Source organism: Dioscorea cayenensis, chromosome 21 (genome assembly GCF_009730915.1).
Source record: "Dioscorea cayenensis subsp. rotundata cultivar TDr96_F1 chromosome 21, TDr96_F1_v2_PseudoChromosome.rev07_lg8_w22 25.fasta, whole genome shotgun sequence".
Classification (NCBI taxonomy): domain Eukaryota; kingdom Viridiplantae; phylum Streptophyta; class Magnoliopsida; order Dioscoreales; family Dioscoreaceae; genus Dioscorea; species Dioscorea cayenensis.
In genome coordinates, this window is record NC_052491.1 from 1,304,785 (window position 1) to 1,325,915 (window position 21,131).

At 37.9% G+C, this 21,131-nt stretch overlaps 1 non-coding gene and 1 pseudogene across 1 annotated transcript; both read left to right on the forward strand.

Annotated features, from left to right (window-relative positions):
* LOC120252603 overlaps positions 1-21,131 on the forward strand; it is a 149,535-nt pseudogene that overhangs the window by 41,850 nt on the left and 86,554 nt on the right.
* On the forward strand, positions 12,147-12,258 carry LOC120252606. The gene has a single exon (XR_005534063.1). It is a non-coding gene; the product is annotated as a small nucleolar RNA R71 (small nucleolar RNA).

The window sequence follows — 21,131 nt, forward strand, 5'->3', positions numbered from 1 at the left end:
TTTTTCAGCTGTCCATATTTTGCCTTGTTAGATTGTTCACTCCATCAAAATTATGCCTTGCCAGACTTATCCTATCTTGTTCTTTAATCTGAATTCAACTTGAGAATTTGTTAATGCTCTTTAGCAATATTGCAAAATTAAAGCTTTGATTGATCATCAGGTTGCTGGATCTTCGAAGAGATCGATGACCTAGTTCTCATTATCCTGAAGTTGTTGAATATTTGCTTATCCTCATGGAAGCTCCATGCACTTCATTTCCACTGGCAAGCTAGCAACACATTTGCCCACACATGAAGAAAATAAATAATATATTATAAATACTACGCCATTTTATACTTATAGAGGCAGGCATATAGAGGGTTTTTGAATAACCGGATCTATAGGAGAAAGGGAAAATTTTCTCCTCCCTTGTCAAAATGGTTTGACACAACCGACTCAATAAAATATTAATAAAAAAATCCCAAAATAAAATCACTTCAACATCTCACTCACTGAGGCGATCAAAGCGGGGCTGGCGGGACAGGCGGCTGCAGCCCGCCAAATGGCGGGCCGGCAAAATCTCGCCAACCCAGCCCGTTTTGGGTTGTGGGTTAGGCGGGCACGTACGTCAAAAATCAAAATAATTAATTTATTTTATTTTTTTATAAATGTTGTAATATATGAAACATTTGAAACATTACATTTATAAATTCAGTAAAAAAGCTAAATTAAAAAAATTAAAAGCATGCAGATAATTAACAAAATGAAAACATCCATTATAATATTCAAAGACCCTATAAAATCAACGATAATTACAAAAATCTACTAAATAAAAACATCTATTATAAATTTACAATCAACAAAATTTTTAAAAAACAAAAAGCAACAACAAATGACGAGATAAAAGCATCTATTACAGATTATAACGTTCATCCATTCTGATCGATAAAAATTTAGCAAAAATTAATAATAGCGAAAAATAAAAACATCCAATTCTGATCATAATATTCATCGAAAATCAATGAGTCATTTCAAAATGTTTTTTGTTATCTCCATATTTCTTTTAAAAACATAATTAAATGCATATTAAAACTTCATTAAAATTATTTATTTATTTTTTTAATTTAAATCCTTATAATATTTCGATATCAATGTATATATATTATATAAAATATATTATATATATAAATTAGAGGCGAGCCACGAGGTTGACCCGCCCCAACCCATGACCCGCCCTGCCCAACTTCTGACCCGGCTGGTTGGCTCATTTAAAACCCCTCTTAGTGGGCCTATAAAGACTAACCCGAGCCCATTTTTATTGGCAGGGGCGGGTGAGCTGCAGCAGCCGAGTCGATGACTCTACACTCACCCATTCATTCATTCATTCTCTCTCTCTCTCTACCTCTTCTTCATCTCTTTTGTCTCTCTAATGGCATTGGATTCCACCAGGCTGCTGCTCAGCCACAAGGAGAAGCACTTCACCGCCGGCGATGTGGCGCGGGGCGTCATCATGGGCGTCTCCGATGGCCTCACTGTCCCTTTCGCCCTCGTCGCCGGACTCGCCGATGCTCAGGATCCTTCCTCCCTTATTCTCGTCGCTGGACTCACAGAGGTCGCTGCTGGATCTATTTCCATGGGCCTCGGTTGGTACTCTCTATCTCTCTCTTCCCATTTTTTTTCTTAGGGCTTGCTTGGCTGGAAGGGTTTGGAAGGGTTTGGGAGGGTTCATAAAGTAAGGGTTCTTTGAACCCATGCTTGGGGAGAGGGTTTAGAAGAGTTTGTAATGGTTTTGGAGGGTTGAAAACCTCTCATTTCCCTCCATTCATCAACCCACCAAAATGATGGGTTGAGGAGGGTTAATAATCTTTTCGGAAGATTTTACCCTTATAAGATTTCAAAAATTACAAACCTTGCCCTTTTTATTAGGTTTGATAAACTATGTGTATTATGCGTGATTTATTTAGATGAAATATTATGTATTTTGGTGGTTTCATGAAAATTGTAGTATTTATTTGTGGATTTTTTTTGGTGCTACAATAATTTTTTATTACGTTTGATGAATTTTATTTTTTAAATTTTGATGAAATTTAAAAAATAAAATTCATCAAACATAATAAAAAAATGTTGCAATAACAAAAGCCCAAACTAAAAATTTTAGTTAGTTGTCTAAAAACATAATTAAAATAATCCAAATGCTTATGCTTTTTGTGTTTGAATTGGAGCAATATAAGGGTATTTTGATAATAATAAGACATAACTTTACTTTCCTTTACTTCCAAACCAAACACAAAATGGTCACAACCCTTCTTTTACTTTCCCTCCCCCCCAAGCAAAGTATTTATTCAACCTTTCCTTTCCCTTCCCTTCCCTTCCTTTCCATTATTTTATGAACCCACCCCTCCCTTCTTTTAATTTCCTCTTTTATTTCTTATAGAGATTTTATAATGAATGCCGCGCTAATTTATGTAGATTACCTGGTGATTTTCCATCTTCTCATACTTCTCTCCATTTTCAATCCTTTGATTCACTGATTTTATTAGTTGAAATTTCTCAAAATACATTAGTATCTCAAAGGTTATTTAATGAAACTCTCTCTTAGAGATTTCACAATATTATACTAATTTAAGACTAATTTCCCCATTTTTATCTAATTTTCTCTATTTTCATGGTCTTGATTTTTTTTTTGGAGAATGAAGTAGCTAATTAGATATTAAATACAAAAAACTTTGTTTTAAAGAATTATATTGGCTAATAACTTCATTATTCTTTTTTTAGAAATCCTTTCATATTTCAATAATCCTATACCATTTCCGGCACTTAACGACCATGCATTCTAATTACTCTTGGGAGTAATGGATTTCTGAGAGAGTATGCCTCTCCAATACAGTATTAGCTATTATGTAATAGATTGGCTCATACAAATGAATACATGATTTATTGACATGCTAGTATGTTGCCTGATCAGATTATGTTTACTCTTATAGTATTGCATTCCTCATTATCCTTATCCTTATCCTTTTTTAGAGTAACCCAATAGATTTTTCTTATATTTACTCTTTTGAAGGTTTTATATCAAGATCCAATGTTATGCTTTGATGCCCAGGCACAAACTTTGACCACATCATCTGGAAAACTACTAAAATATGGTTCTCTTATAATCTCAACTGGTTGTTCAGTCACAAGGTAATATAAAATTTTCTTGCATTATTGTTCCATATGATATTTTTCTTGTGGGTCTGAGTTGATTTACTTGTTTTATATATGAATCTATGTGCAACTCTGTTGCACAACTGCAAGCGCACGGTTTTTGCCAAGTAGTAAATAAGTATCGATCCCACGAGGACCAAGTGTAATTACCAACCTATTGCAACAAGAGGTTATCTAGACAATTAAAAAGATGAGAATTAAGAACAACAAGAAACAAGGAATGAAACACAATCAGGGTTGAAGGGACACAGGGCTGCGGATCGTACTTCAGGCTAATATAAACTTAGGTTTGGGAACTCACCACAAGGTATAATATGAACGATGTGTTGGATCTAGGTTATAATTGGGTAGATCTCTTGAAGGGCCTTAATCCTAAACTACTTGTCACTCTCTTTCAAGAGATAACAAGTTAGATCTTGATTGGGCTACCTCCTACTTTCGTGGTAGATAAACCTCTTCAAAACCCTGATTAAGTCACGATGATTAAAGGCAAAGACCCTCAAGAATTACCTTTCGGTAAATTTAGGGTGATTAAAGAGGTTCCAAGACCCAAGTTAACCTCTCAGCCAACCTAGATCTCTAAGATAGCAAGCAATGCTTTCACAATCACTAAAAGTGTGTACTCAAATCGAAATCGACTCAAGAAATCTACCATTAAGCATAAAAGATCCATACAAAAGTGTCAACACATCATACACAAAACACCTTGGGTTAATCCCAAACCCTAAGAAAAGTTCTACTCACACACCATCTCGATTTACAAAGAAAAAGATAGAAAGAATAGTAATTACAGAAAGCGACCTGATGCAGTGAGAGGACTCCCTATGATGTCCACAGGGTTTGATCTTCAATTTTCAGCTCTCCCCTCATTCTTAAACTTTCTCCAGGTCTTCAAAGCTTCCCTTCTGCCTTTCCAGCCGCCAGCCCCTTTTCCTGACCTTCCTCCTTTCCCTAAAACCCCTTTATGGTCCTTTTTATAGCCAAAAGATAAAAGCTGGGCCCCAGTCACTTTATGGACCACATGTACTTCTTAGAGACCACGAGATGAGTCATGTTTCTTCCCGATCTCGAGGTTTCTCAGCGATTCCGACTTCCTACAATGAAAACAACTAGAAAAGTAGATTGTACAAGGAGAAAGGGAAATGACCATAAAAAAACTAGGAAAAAATGCATGAATACTAGCTAAATGCATGATGTTTATATTGCAATTTATATGTGCAACAAACTCCCCCAAGCCTGAATTTTGCTTGCCCTCAAGCAATGTTACAATTTAGACAACATGACAAGGGAAGTTAACGAATTCAAATAATGACATTATCTAGCACAGGACACAAGCATAACTTATGAATAGAGTTCATAAAGGTCATGGAGTAATTCAACTTCTCCCATAGGATAGAGCGTACCACGAGCATCACAAAAGAACTTGATTCACCTCACATGCAAATGGTCACTGAAATTTAAGATAGGATATATAGATGCAATGAGTCTTAGAGACTTCATAGAACTCCCTTACACAATCCATGCCAAGTTGCTTATTAGAGGGATCAATAGGATTTCTTTAACCATTCATTGATCTCAATTCTTTGTCCGACTAACATAGGATGTGATTTTTTTTTTCTATTTTTTTTTCGAAGGGTGCACATGCGGGTTAGGCATAAGAGCCGCCCTTCTACTTGTTACAATCCTACATAAACGCACTCATGTCTCGATAGCAAATAGCCCATGAAAAGCAGGAGTCTTGCCATAGACCTCTCATTTTTCAGTTTTCAATTCAAAATTCAAAACATCACCTATATCATTTCCCTCTTATTTGAGAACTTAACTTAGGCAAAGAGAATGCTATGGGATCACAAAATCTCAAGAAGAATCCATTGCAAATGTATATACTAAATTAAAATGCAAGATCGTAAGCAATGAGATTAGCAAAGTTAGACTCATGCAAATGCAAGTGCACAGTCCAATCACTATTAGATAAGAAAATCTATTCCATGGCCTTTTTGTGTCATGCTACACAATTCATCATAGGATTTCTGATGACAAGTCTTTTTCTTTCTTTTTTTTTTTCAAGATAAATATGCAAATGCAAGTGCATGAAGGGATGTATGAAAGGATGTAACTACTAAACTAACTACTAACTCCCCCAAGCCTACTTTAAGCATTGTCCTCAATGTTAACGAGTTAATAAAGAAAAGTAAGCAAGTGGGGAGTGTGGAACTGACCGGGCTACCATGGAGGAGGGAAGTGGCCTTGCTCGACTAGCCATTCGTAGATTGAATTAGTTTGCTACTGAAGCCGGTTTAAGATTGGCTGTTGTGCTTGTTGTTTAGCAGCAATGGAGTCAAGGGCAGTCATGATGCATGGGAGATAGTCTGCAGTCTGTGGAACTTGCCGCGGGGATTGTGGAGCTTGTTCTGCAGGGGGATTTCTAGCATGTTGTGGTGCAGGAGGGTTCAGGCCAGGAAATCCCCAGTTGTCACGACGGTGAACAGTGGTCTGCTCAGGGTCAGGAAGAGGATAACGTGGTGTCCCTTTGAGAATGAGGTAGTGAACATCAGCTTCTTTGACGATCATCTTCATAGCAATGCAAGCTTCCATGTCCAAACCGAATATTGCACGGGATACTGCAAAGCAGAGGGCAGTCACAGCGAAAAGCAAAAGGCAATAGGAGTAATAAGACCACCAAGGACAATGTCTCCTGAGGAAGCCTTGCCTACTTTAGCAAATTGATGAGCCAAGTGGGAACCAGTGTCTAAAGGGGTGTTGTAGAGCATTGCCCAGAGAAACATGAGCTCGGACTGCCTAACAATGGCCTCACACTCACCACGACCAAACAAAGAAAGGGCCATAATACGGTGAATGTAGCAGAAACATGGATTCCTAAGACTGGTAGCCCTAGCAGTTGAAGGTTCAAATTTGGGTTCATTAGTGAGGGTGTGCCAAAAATCAGTGGCATCAAAGTCTTTAGGTGTCATGCGGTCACCACCGGTTGGAAGACCCAAAATGTGGTTAAATTGAGCCAGATTAAGCTTAAAATCCTGGTTGAGGAGTCTAAATGTGATTTTACCTTCCTCACTACCTGGACCGTACAGGACATGGACATCAACTGAGCTTAAGAACTCTAGGGTGAGGCGTTCATAAGTGGGGAATCTCATGTTGACAAATGAGGTCCACCCTAGGTTGCCTACCATCCAATATACATCATCAAGGATACCCAAGGTGCGGAGAAGATTGTCATCAACATACCTGGTTGGGATGATTTTCCGTTTAGAAAGAACTCGGTACCTATTCCTTTGGAAAGCATCCTTGAATATGATGTGGTGAGTGGAAGCGTTAAGCAGCTATTCAATGTTGGGGTGGCTCACCGGAGGAGGTTGCGGGGGCTGGTCCTCGGAGCTGGTTGCAGCAGCTGCGTGTCTGGTTCTCCTGGTCTGCATGATGAAAGTGCTGCCGGCGGAACTCAGGGTGAGATTGTGAAAAAGGCCGGTGAGAATGGGGGAGGTTGGTAATGGAGTTAGTAATGGAGTTTTTAGGTTGATGGTTTGATCTTTGAGAGAAAAGTGGGGGAATTGTGTTAAAATATGTGAATGCTGGAGATGGGATGAGGAGATGGGATGATGGATAGTTGATGGGATGGGAGAGTTATGAGAGTGTCTTGGTAGTAGGAAAAAGGCAATGTGTAGTAAAGGCAAGGACAAGAAGATCATGGGGAAAGGCATAGGTAGTGTTTAGGTCAGTCTTGGGGCGAGCGAAAAAGTGATGGGGGTGGGTGGAAAGTGGGAGTGGACATTGGGATTGGGAGCAGAAGACTGGAAAATTTGGAGGGAAAAACTGCTTCTGGATTCTCCCAGTCCGCGTACGATCCACACCTGTGTTCCCTGACGCACTCCGGTTGTGTTTCATACCAGGTGAACCTGACGAGTCTGCATTGGCTGCTGGTGATCTAGTCTGTATAATTGAACATCAGAGAAGCTGAAAGGAGCTCTGGGATAACCCTGAACCTGCAGAAAACAGTTGAACTTAAATCAGCTAATATAATTGAAAATTTGTAACATAACCAGAAAAATTAAAACAAAGACTGAAAATCAAAAGGAAAAATAGGAGCTCGTTTAAGGTCACGAGCACGACCCCTTTTTATTCATTTATTCAATGATGGGAGGAGTTAGAGAGAACATAAGTTCTCCCTTCCTCAATAGGTTCTCCAACAATATAATGCTTCAGTCTTTGCCCATTAACCTTGAAAGTGCCTGTTGTTGTACTGTGAACCTCAACAGCGCCATACGGGAAGACCTTGGTCACTGCAAAAGGTCCTGACCATCTCGACCTTAATTTCCCTGGAAAAAGCTTGAGTCGTGAATTAAAAAGCAGGACCAAATCTCCTTCCTGAAATTCTCTGCGAAAAATCTGCTTGTCATGCCATAATTTGGTTCTTTCCTTGTACATCTTCGAATTTTCATAGGCATCCAATCTCAATTCTTCCAGTTCTTGTAATTGAAGCTTCCTCCTATCTCCAGCTGTCTTCATATCAAAATTAAGAGCTTTAACTGCCCAAAATGCCTTGTGTTCCAATTCAACCGGCAAATGACAAGCCTTGCCATAAATTAAACGAAATGGTGTCATGCCAATTGGGGTCTTGTAAGCTGTTCTATATGCCCATAAGGCATCATCAAGTTTCAGTGACCAATCCTTTCTTGTTATTGAAACCGTTTTCTCAAGTATGTTTTTGATCTCCCTATTTGAAATTTTAGCCTGCCCACTTGTTTGAGGGTGGTACGGTGTGGCGATCTTATGTGTTACCCCATATTTTCTAAGGAGGCTTTCAAATTGTCTTTCTATGAAGTGTGATCCTCCATGACTTATGACAGCTCTAGGAACTCCGAATCTTGGAAAAATTACCCGTTTGAAGAGCTTAATTACAGTCCGGGCATCGTTTGTTGGGGATGGCATAGCTTCAACCCATTTGGAAACGTAATCCACAGCCACAAGAATATATCTGTTGTTGCATGAAGATGGAAACGGCCCCATGTAATCTATTCCCCAAACGTCAAAGATTTCCACTTCAAGGATGTAATTAAGAGGCATTTCATGCCTTCTTGAAATGTTTCCTGTTCTTTGACAACGATCACAAGCAAGCACAAATCTCCTCGTGTCTTTGAAAAGTGTAGGCCAATAGAACCCAGCTTGAAGTATTTTGGCTGCAGTTTTTGAAGAGCTATAGTGACCACCATAAGATGAAGAGTGACAATAGAACAAGACTTTTTTCTGCTTCATCTTCAGGGATACACCTTCGAAGTATTCCATCAGCACATCGTTTGTAAAGAAATGGTTCATCCCAAAAATAGTGTCTAAAGTCTGAAAAGAACTTTTTCTTCTGCTGGAATTTCAGGTCTGGTGGCAGAATTCCACAAACTAGGTAGTTCACAAAATTTTCATACCATGGAGTATCAATTATGGAAATTCTCAGCAGTTGTTCATCAGGAAATGCATCGTTAATAGCCAGCTCATTCTCTCCATTCTTTTCCACAACTTGATGCAATCTTGAGAGGTGGTCGGCTACCACATTTTCTGCGCCTTTCTTATCACGAATCTCAAGATCGAATTCTTGAAGGAGGAGAATCCACCTAATTAGCCTTGGCTTTGCATCCTTTTTGCTTAGGAGATATTTGATCGCAGCATGATCTGTGTATACTATCACTTTGGAGCCAACGAGGTAGGACCTGAATTTGTCAAAAGCAAACACAACCGCCAGGAGTTCTTTTTCTGTTGTGGCATAGTTGACTTGGGCTTCATCTAACGCCTTGCTTGCATAGTAGATTGCATTCAATCTCTTTTCCTTCCGCTGTCCAAGCACAACTCCTACAGCGTAGTCGCTCGTGTCGCACATGATTTCAAAGGGTAACTCCCAATCAGGTGGCTGAATTATTGGTGCGGTGGTTAATGCCTTTTTCAACCTGCAAAATGCATCCAAACAGTTATTATCAAAATCAAAAGGAACATCATTAGCCAACAAATTAGTTAAGGGTTTTGCAATTTTGGAGAAATCCTTTATAAAGCGTCGATAGAATCCTGCATGTCCTAGGAAACTACGGACTGCTTTAACTGTGGTTGGTGGTTGCATTCTTTCTATGACTTCCACTTTGGCTTTGTCAACTTCAATGCCACGTTCAGACACCACATGTCCCAGCACGATACCATCCTGTACCATGAAATGGCACTTCTCCCAGTTAAGGATGAGGTTCATTTCTTGACACCTGTATAGCACCTTAGACAAGTTAGCTAAGCATTCATCAAAGGTTGTGCCATACACTGAAAAGTCATCCATAAAGATCTCCATGATGTTTTCAATAAAGTCTGAAAAAATGGCTGTCATGCAACGTTGAAAAGTGGCGGGAGTATTACAAAGACCAAATGGCATCCTCCTATAGGCAAAAGTGCCGTAAGGGCAAGTGAATGTGGTCTTGTGTTGGTCACTAGGATGGATAGGAATTTGGTAAAAACCAGAAAATCCATCTAAGTAACAAAAATGAGAGTGTTTAGCTAACCTTTCTAGCATTTGATCTATAAAAGGGAGTGGGTAGTGGTCTTTCCTTGTTGCTTTGTTCAATTTCCTATAATCTATGCACATCCTCCAACCTGTGACCGTTCTAGTTGGGATTAATTCATCATTTTCATTTTTCAAAACAGTCATGCCTCCTTTTTTGGGAACTACTTGCACAGGGCTGACCCACTCACTATCGGAAATTGGGTAAATCACACCGGCATCAAGCAATTTAAGCACCTCTTTCCTAACAATTTCCTTCATATTAGGGTTTAGTCTTCTTTGGTGCTCAATAGAAGGTTTAAAATCAGGTTCAAGTAGAATTCTGTGCATGCAAATTGATGGTTGTATTCCTTTCAAGTCATCTATTGTGTATCCTATGGCTTTTTGGTGCAGTTTAAGCTCATTGAGAAGTTTTTCAGATTCTGTCCTGCTTAGGTCAGCATTAATAATCACAGGATATGTGGAATTAGGTCCAAGAAATTCATACCTGAGAGTGGATGGGAGAGGTTTTAGTTCTACCTTGGGAGCTTTCACAGTCTTGGTTGTGTATTGTGGAAAGCTGGGTTCCAAAAATTTCGGTTATGAGGCTACTGGTGTTGCGAAATTTCTTAGACTCAGGCAGCAGTTTGTGCATATTTCTCATTCTCACCATCTTCATTATCTTCCTGCTCATCTTGTACCAAACACAAGCTGAGCGGGGTCTTTGGAAATGTGTTTTGGCAACTCCTCTTTGATAGCTTGTTCAAGTAGATCAACCCTACAACATAAACTTTCAACAAAAAGAGTGTTTTAACGAGTTAGCCAAATCAAATTCTACTTTTTTTCTTCACGATGATTAAAGAAAAGCTTGCCATTTTTAACATCAATAAGTGCCCCTGTAGTTACCAAGAAGGGTCTCCCAAGAATGATTGGAATTTGAGTGTCTTCCTCCATTTCTAACACCACAAAGTCGTGGTACAAAAGAACTTACCGACCTTGATTGGGATATCTTCAAGAATACCTATTGGATGTTTGACGGATCGATCCGCGAGTTGCAAGGAAATTGTTGTCGGCTTTAACTCTCCCATGTCTAGTTTCTTGCACACTGACAAAGGCATCAAGCTTACACTTGCACCTAGATCACATATAGCTTTCTCAAAGCTTGCTGCCCTCAATTTCACATGGAATCGAAGTTGCTCGGGTCCTTCGGTTTTGGAGGCAATTTGTTTTTGGATTAATGCTACTGCACTCCTCCGTTAATGCCACTTTGTTTCATACTCCTCTAATCTCCTTTTCTTGGGACAGAATTTTAAAAATTTCGCGATATGATGGCATTTGTTGCAAAAGCTTCGTGAAAGGAACATTGACGTATAGCTTCTTGAGAACTTCCAGAAACTTTCCAAATTGTTTGTCCAACTTAGCCTTGGCTAACCTTTGTGGAAATGGCACAGGTGGTATGTAAGGCTTTGGAGGTATATACCTCGGTGTTTCATCAACTTTTTCTGCATCTCCATCTGTTGTGTTCGGCCGTTTCTTTGTTGTGTATCATTTTTCATTTGGATTCACCCCAATGTTTTCATTTTTCAGCTTGTTTTGACTTGGGATCTTCAATTGTTTTTCCACTCCTTAGAGTTATAGCTTTCTAATGCTCACTTGGATTAATTTCGGTTTTCCCGGAAACATCCCACAGGGGTCCGGATGAAGAACTAGCTTGTTGAGCAATCGATTTTCCAGACATTTTGTTGTGGGTAGCCAAAGGAATCAACCTTAGAAGTAAGTGCCGAATTGCTTCATTCATGACTTGACCTTTGTTGCTTGAACTCTTCATTTTGCTTGGCTTGTGTTACAACAAAATTCTCTAGCAAAGCCTCAAATTTGATTTCGCAGTTGTGGATTGGAAATTCTCTCTGGAATCTCGGGTGGTCATCTAGGGACATTAGAGCTGTGGTTTTGATCAAAGTGAGGTTGATTGCTCTTGTAGGAAAGATTAGGATGATTTCGCCAACCAGGGTTGTAGGTGTTGGAGAATGGATCATTGACGAGTCTTTGACTGAAATTGAGATAGTTCATTTGCTCCACTGATGGTTCTGAAGAGGGGGATGTGATCAGTTGACAGTTTACAACTAGATGTCCTGTGGAACCACAGATTTCACATTTAGCATTGGCGGCACTTGGAGCATTCAGTTTGTCAAATTTTTGAGTTAAAGCATCCACCTTGGCTGCAATTAAGTTTAAGGTCTCCACCTCATGTCTTCCTGCAGGTTTTGGAGCGGTGTTTCTTTCACTTGCCCATTGGCAATGGTTGAGAGCCATGTCTTCAATTAAATTATAGGCATCATCCACTTTTTTGTTCATCAAAGCTCCTCCTGATGCATCATCAACTGAAATGCGAGAGTTATAGTTTAATCCACTGTAGAAGGTTTGCACAACCAGCCATTTCTCCAAGCCATGGTGTGGGCATAGTCTCATAAGTTCCTTGAATCTGTCCCAAGCTTCATACAGTGATTCACCATCCTTTTGATAAAAACCAGTGATTTGGTTCCGCAACTGAGCTATTTTGCTTGGCGGGAAATACTTAGAAAGAAAAACTTGGAGCAATTGATCCCATGTTTTGATAGAGCCTTCAGGTAGTGAATGTAACCAAGCTCGAGCCTTGTCTCGTAAAGAGAGTGGAAAAAGTCCGAGGTCTAAGCGCATTACGCGGGACTCCATTGAGCTAACGGTGTCACAGGGTATTCGAGAAAAAGAGAGATGGAGGTGTGGATCTTCTCTGGTGAACCTCCAATCGATTCTACTGAATTAATGACATGAGTCTTTGGTTGAGCTGAAAAATTGTTTGCTTTCAACCGGTGGCATTGCAATGTTGGAATGCAATCCTTGAGCACTGGGGCTGCAAATTCCTTCAAAGTTTTTACTATTATCCTCCATGTTTGATGCTTGTGAGGACTCTTTAAGCTTAGCTTTCCTTTGATATTGAAGTCGGAAATCCCTCCCAAATTCTTGATCTGGTTCTAACAGACTTCCAAGACTTCTATTTCTTTGAATAGAATGAGAATTGACCTGCAAAGAAAACAAGTTAAAAGAGTTGGACTAAATGGGAAAAACAGAGAATAAAATGCCTAGTCTAACCAGGTTGCAATTCAATTAATATCACACTATAGTCCCCGGCAACGGTGCCAAGAACTTGTTGCACAACTGCAAGCGCACGGTTTTTGCCAAGTAGTAAATAAGTATCGATCCCATGAGGACCAAGTGTAATTACCAACCTATTGCAACAAGAGGTTATCTAGACAATTAAAAAGATGAGAATTAAGAACAACAAGAAACAAGGAATGAAACACAATCAGGGTTGAAGGGACACAGGGCTGCGGATCGTACTTCAGGCTAATATAAACTTAGGTTTGGGAACTCACCACAAGGTATAATATGAACGATGTGTTGGATCTAGGTTATAATTGGGTAGATCTCTTGAAGGGCATTAATCCTAAACTACTTGTCACTCTCTTTCAAGAGATAACAAGTTAGATCTTGATTGGGCTACCTCCTACTTTCGTGGTAGATAAACCTCTTCAAAACCTGATTAAGTACAGTGATTAAGGCAATGACCCTCAAGAATTACCTTTCGGTAAATTTAGGGTGATTAAAGAGGTTCCAAGACCCAAGTTAACCTCTCAGCCAACCTAGATCTCTAAGATAGCAAGCAATGCTTTCACAATCACAAGCTGTGTACTCAAATCAGAAATCAGCTCAAGAAATCTACCATTAAGCATAAAAGATCCATACAAAAGTGTCAACACATCATACACAAAACACCTTGGGTTAATCCCAAACCTAAGAAAAGTTCTACTCACACACCATCTCAGTTACAAAGAAAAAGATAGAAAGAATAGTAATTCTGCAGAAAGCAGCACAGCAAGCTGAGAGGACTCCCTATGATGTCCACAGGGTTTGATCTTCAATTTTCAGCTCTCCCCTCCTTCTTCAACTTTCTCCAGGTCTTCAAAGCTTCCCTTCTGCCTTTCCAGCCGCCAGCCCCTTTTCCTGACCTTCCTCCTTTCCCTAAAACCCCTTTATGGTCCTTTTTATAGCCAAAAGATAAAAGCTGGGCCCCAGTCACTTTATGGACCACATGTACTTCTTGCAGACCACAGATAGGCTGTGTTTCTTCCCAGTCTCCAGGTTTCTCAGCCAATTCCAGCTTCCTACAATGAAAACAACTAGAAAAGTAGATTGTACAAGGAGAAAGGGAAATGACCATAAAAACTAGGAAAAAATGCATGAATACTAGCTAAATGCATGATGTTTATAATGCAATTTATATGTGCAACAAACTCTCATCCTAATATGTTACTATGCCATTGTTTCAGATTACCAGAAAAAAGTTGAGGTAACTTATCTGGAGTTCATTACATTCGTGATGTTTTTGATGAAGACTCACTAGTATCCTCACTGGTAATTCTTGTTCATGGTTAACTATTTTAGTAGATATACTTAATGAGCATTTGAATTTAATCATTTTCTCACAGAAATCAATAATACCCTTCTGTTCAAGAGAGCTGTATTGTTTTCATAAAGTTTGGATATGGTTATTTCCTATAGCATGGTTTATACTAATTTACAGTATGTTATTTTACGAAATATTTGATGTCAACTGAGCAAATGAAAGTTATTATTAACTCAAAACCAAGAGGAAGATCATCCGTGCAATCCTCCAAACAATACAAATCTCTTATGTTCTCTTTACATATTTAATCAAACAGGGTGTTTCTGTTGCTTACCCCAAAAACTGCAAACAAAAGGAAGAGAAATAGTCCAATCCAGGTATGATTTTTGAAGTCACTGTTGTTATCAAAATATTTTAAATTTAGTTTCATATCATTCAATCTTCTCAATATTGCCTGAAAATTTTCCCAGTTCCCTCCGCTCCCGCATCATGTGAGGGGCAATTTGCAGCTATACAATCGTAGGTGTGAGGGGAAATGCATATATAGCATCAAGGAATGGTTTGTAATTATAGGCATGTAGCTAAGTTAGAAATGGATAAATAATAAAAATATATAGTCTTTGTATTCATGAATGGAGCAAGTGTAGTTACTGGTATCTATCTTAATTAAAACTATAGTCATCATCGGAGAATCCAAACAAAACTATTTATTTAGAGTAGACAGCTAGTTATAGTGGTATTTTTTGCGTACTACATAAAGTAAGCTTTTCTGCACATTGCTGAGGTAGAAATTGTTTTGCAATATACTTTATGCCTATTATAACAAGTTTGGTCATCAAAATCTTTATGCCAGACCTTTATATTATATATGTGGTTTTTGTTTGATATCATTTTACTTTTGCATTTTATTAATTTCTAATTTTGTTTTCAATCAAATGCATCTTTATTACCTTTTCTTTGACCCTTTTCAATTGCGTGCATTATCATGCGTGCACAAGCAAACCCAAATTTTGAAGATTTGCACCTACCCATGATATTCCATGCTTTCTCTTGTACAAATCCTCTGAGAATATTATTTTAGTGTTTTCCCAAATTAATTGTTAGCTGCACTGAATCTCAAGTTGCCGAGGGTACTCATGCTATATGACAAGTGTTTTTGTTTTTTATCCCCTGTCAAGGTTGAAAGGTCTATATTTATGGTCTTTAAGTAGTATCTGCTAGTGATTGGAGTGTTTATTTGAACAATTAAGCCATTGTATACTTTACTCCCTTTGTTTTGGGAAGTGCATATATGTGATCCTTACTATGTGACTATGCATATATTTATTATTGGAGTGTTTATTTAAAGGTCTATACTCTTGTTAATACTTATGAAAGATACATCATGAAATTGTTATTTTCATAGTATATAGATGGTAGTCTTTTTAATTAGAACGAAGCGTCATGCGTGGGAATTGTCTCATAGAATCAATTAATAAGAAAATGCTAATCTATTTAGATGGGGTCGTTTGCCTCTCTCTCTCTCTCTCTCTGTGTATCTATATGTATCTTGACTTTGGTGTTCTCTTTTGTTTCCATTATTAGTAAGTCCAGGTGACCATTGCGCATCTCTTGTTTAATGTTATTAAATATATGCTGTGATTTAGTTGTAAATACTTTGTCTTTTCTTGATTTAATTAAATGTACTTTGTTTCTCCTTGAGAGTGTAGGTTGTTGTAACAAATTTATCTACAAAAGGAATTTCTTTCCAACTCTTTTGTTTTTGTAATTGTATTTAAGCTGCGTTTTGCAATGTGATGAAAACTGCCTATGGTGTCTTTTTGGCACTTGGCATGGAACATTGTTTCTACAATGCTCATTTATATATATGACTCATCTATGTTTATGTAGGTTCTGATACAACTGGATGTGTGAGGATCCAAGTACCCTTTTGTGGAGTATTTGTGTTCCGACCTTCTCATGGTGTTGTATCGACTTTTGGGCTTCTGACAAACACGCAAAGTTTAGATACTGTTGGTGAGTTATGAAACACCATTACAATTACTCAGTTTAGTTTTTATTCTTGTCATTCTTGAAGTCATTAAACATGAATCATTTTATGAACAGAAATAAGTGTGAGCACTTGCTCTGTATGACAGGAAGAACTTATTGAACATTAGCAGGAAAATTTCAATTTAGGTTTCGCAATCCTTAGAGCTTTTAATTGTTGTAAGCAATGTAGTATTCTTTTAAGCTCACAGTGCTCTATCTATTTGCAAATATCGTAGAAGTTAAGTATCAGCAACTTATTGTGATATTTAGCAAGGGGTATATATATCTTATGTTCATCCCATGAGTTATATCAGTTAGGCAACTGACTCCAAATTGTTCATTATTCTTGAATTATCAATTAGAGACATTACTAGGCTATTATTCCCGAACATTTCACGGTTGAATTATGTTTTAAATTCTGGCAATGTACAAGTCATAAGGCACACTTTGTATAGTTTTTTGTTTGCATACCAGTGAATAATAATAAACTGTTATTGTAAAATCTATGAATGACAAGAAAAAGAGAGAAACTCCTTTGATTTTTTCTCTTTTCCAAGCAAACAGACCATCATTTTAAGTTTATGATTATTTCTTTATGTCAGCCTACCTATGGATAAAATCATGCTCTATCTGGCATAAAAGAGCTGCATCTCCAGACAACTACAGAAATGATAAAATGATGAGAATCTATATGAATGCAATGGAAAGAGGAACAATTATTGTAACCATTTATCATAGCTATGCTAGAGTTGCTTAAATCTAAGTTTGAAGGTGATTTGCATGTCAATCCTCTCACTTATCACTCACTCACCACCTTTTATTTCCTTTCCCAAATAAAGACACTTGATTCTTGTATTATAGATGGATGATAAGACACCACCACAACTGGTAGTAGCCATGGATTCCATCATGAATTTTAAGGTATTTGTTGATTTTCACTTTGAAAGAGCTGTTGAAGAGCTTCAAATAACTGCCTCTGTTCTCATGACAATGTGTTACTTAGCTACGGAAAGATGCCATTTCATCAAGCTGATAAATTAAAACTATAGAGATTCATTGAAGTCACCATTATCTGTATGCAATTAAGTAAATTCCTTAAAAAACATATAACGAAGCAACTATACAACATTTCTGCAGAAATAATCATTGCTTATCAACAGAATTGTTTGTCTATACTTGAATTCATCTGCATCATTAAAGTGTTCTGTTCTTATTTGATAGGATTTATTAATGGAATTCATTAAGAAATTAATAATTAAAATAATTATGAATTATTTTCATAATTAATATTACCACTTGCTATAAGTACTTCTCTTAAATGTTGCTTGCTTTGTGTATGCAGTTGCATAACAAGGAATGGTGCATAAGTACTTCTCTTATATTTCCCCTTCATTCTTTTAACTCCTTTCTGAGAAGGGTTGGTTTAATACTATTGCCTATGCAAAAGTTTATTTGACTGAAAGAGTTGTAATGCATTTAAATGATTAGGCTTTTTTTCTTTTCCCTGGGTATGATCATGTGTCCCTTCAATGAGAAAAAAATCGAATTATGTTAGTAATAAAGGCATTGTTGTTGAAATTGGTTGCTCATATGGTGAACTTTGGTTGTATTCATGTAAGTCATGCTTCTTGTCGTTGTTAATGAAGACTTATTATACTTTTCACAACAAAAATGTGGTGTTTTCTTATTCTCAATGCCTAATGTTTTCTTTAACTGCTGACTTCTTCTTTTGTTCTTTTTTTATTTTAGGGAATTCTTGGTTGATCTCATGACGGACCCTGGCACTCTTATTCCAGCAGATGTATAAAGCGCAAAAGATGCGCCCAGAAGTTCAGTAATTCATGACTAGCAGAAAACTTCAATTCCTGGACCACAAACAAATCAAGGGTGACTTATCGGACTCCAAATAGTTATATGAAAATGAATCTGGTGCATCATCATTCAATAATAATATCTTAGATAAAAGTTCTAGGCATGAGAAGACAATACAAGTACGTTCTGTTACAAGTAGTGGAACATCATCCATAACAGTTGGTAGTAGTTCAAGTACAAATGCAAAGGGTTTGTCTTCTGATCAGCCAAATCGGTTCCTTTCAAAGCAGAAAGCAATTGCTGTAGCACCTTTGGATGCTAATAATTCGGTTAGTGAGAAACTCAGCATAGTACCAAGTTTACAAACTGCTGAAGATTCTAGAAACATTTTGCTGAGCTAAACCCTTTCCAAGAAGTTGGAGTCAGAAAAACTTTTGGACCACCCAAAGTTACTAATAATAAAAAATATGAGTATCAGAGGCGTAGAGAAAGCATTGCTCCATTACCTATAAGGCCTCAAGATCCATTGATTTGGGAAAAACCGCCCTGCTTGCAATGAGGTTGCAAACACAAAGCAATATAAATTTGTTGAAGGAATTTTACTGAGAAAAAAGATAGTAATGAATGATCATTATGCTTCCCCTTCTCATCAATCAACTGCAGATGGGAAGTCATTGCTTGATGGATCTAGTGGAACTGGTAGCTCATTTGTCTCTGGCAGAGATACTTCTGCACTACACCGATTTTTATTTTTAGAGGCACATTAGTAGAGGGGTTTTTAAAAACAGGCTCTATAAGTGAAATTAAAAAAAATTATCCCAGTTTTAGAGCCGTTTTAAGATAACCGCATGAAAAGGTTGGATTTTATTCAGACGTTCCCTGGACTTCTTCGTTTGCTCGAGCGGAGACCTTGAGGAGACTTCGCCCTAATCGTAGCTATTCTTCATTTGATCGAGAGGAAACATCAAGGAGAGGAGATTTATATGAGAGCCCTAAGTGCCACAACTCCCCCTCCTCCTCCTCTCCGAAACCCTAAACCTAATCCCCGACCCAGCTTCTTCTCCGGCGATAGTGGTTGGTTCTCCAGCGATGATGAGATTTACATCGATCTCTTCGACCAAACCTCTTCTCTTACCCTTAACTATCGAGACGATGAAGATGATGACGATGATGAGACCGAAACCCTAATTCCTCCTCCTTCACCGGCTTATTGGACGCCATTAATCTCGGGGAAGGAGATGGAGAAATTAATGTTCAAGGAAAGCTTTGCGATGGTGAAGAGATCCAATAACTCATGCTCCGATTTTCGGCTATCCGTGGCGAAGATGATGGTGTGGAGAAGGAGTCATGACGAGCCTCGCGATCTCGAAGAGCTCTTGCATTGTTTTTTCTCTCAACTCTCACCATCACCACCGCTCCATTATCTCCGCCTTCTCCGAGATTTGGGACGCTCTATTTCGCCACCACAGCACGTGAGCAACACCCTCGAGGTTCACTGTTCTTCTCATCATCTTTGATCATATACTCTCATAATTTTGCTAGTTACTGTGAGATCTTACTTTGAGATCAAACCTAGTGTATTTAATCTTTATGCTCTTTTGTTAGCAGATGAATTTGATGGTTCACTTCGCTGTGTTTCACTAGATTTCATTGCAGTATGCTCGTATGCATTGGAGATGGAATTAAAATTAGTTGTTTCTCAGTTTATTTTGCAAGTCCTCCAGAACACAGAATTAGCTGATATGAATAGCTCAAAGGATAGAGTGGTCCATGCCACGACTAAATGTGATGACTAGAAGAGCAGACTAATGGGAGCTACAAAGCAGTTTAAGGATGTCTTAACGGCAAGGACAGAGGTTGTCCATTCTGAAAATTTCTACCTTTCAATATTAGACTTTCTTTTAATATACTGTCCAACTTCTTGCTTTGCAGAACCTCAAAACTCATGAAAACAGGAGGTAAATTTTCTCTACAAATGCATCAAGAGAGAACCCACTCATGCATCAACCCAAAACTGTAAGTGAGCCACCTCCTTGGTCAAATGCGGCAACTTCCCTGCCATCCTCAGTGTATGTTCACAACTGTAAAATGATCTTTAGTTCATAAACCTGGGCATACATGTATCACAAGGTAATAGTCATATGTTTCTCTGTTCTGTCTTCTTTTGGTATGGTTATATGCTTTTATGCAAATATGACAAGCTCTGTTTGTTGTTTGATGTGTCATATGATTCAGTTAATCTCTGCTTAAATTTGAATTACCTTTTCCAAAATAATTGCTGAATAATTAGCTTATATTTAAATGGCCCTTTCCTGATTTTCAACTTCTATTTAAGGTACCATGCATTTAAATTTTTAATTTTTAATTTCTCTTGTTACTGCACCTTTTCTAATCATGGATTTTATGATGTTTTTGTTAAGATATTGAAACTTTTGTTCACATGTGATCTTGAGTCATGTTCTTCCCTTTCTAAAGATATGGAAACTTTTGTTCTTCAAATAGAATTTTTATTTGCTTCACTATTATCTGCTATCTCATATGAGTTGTAGTTGTTATTGGTAACATGCTATCTATTTCATGTTTAGTTGAAGGAGTATGCCTGTGTTGTATAAATTACTTTTTTTCCTACTATGGGGCTTTCCTTCACCAAGCTTTTTAGTCGGCTTTTCGCCAAGCAAGAAATGCATATTCTTATGGTTGATCTTGATGTTGCTGGTAAGACCACCATTTTATACATGCTCAAGCTTGGAGAGATTGTGACTACCATTCCCACCATTGGTATGTGCTATGTACCTTTGAAAGGGTGGATTCTGTAATACCTCTTTTTATAGTGTTGATGATGAAACTCTTTTGGGCAACTTTGTTTCTTTTTAGTCTAAGTGTATGGTTTTTCCCTTGTAATTTTGTTTTTCGCTTGAGGAAAGAAAACATACCAGATTATTATGTTTGCATGTCTATATACATAGGTACATTATATATATATTTCTTACGAACTATGATCAACATATTCTTCGTTGTATGCCAGGATTTAATGTAGAAAGCGGTGGAGTACAAGAATATTAGCTTTTACTATGTGGGATGTTGGTGGCCGGGACAAGGTATTCTTATCATTAAAGTTTTTCTTCAAATATCTATGCATCG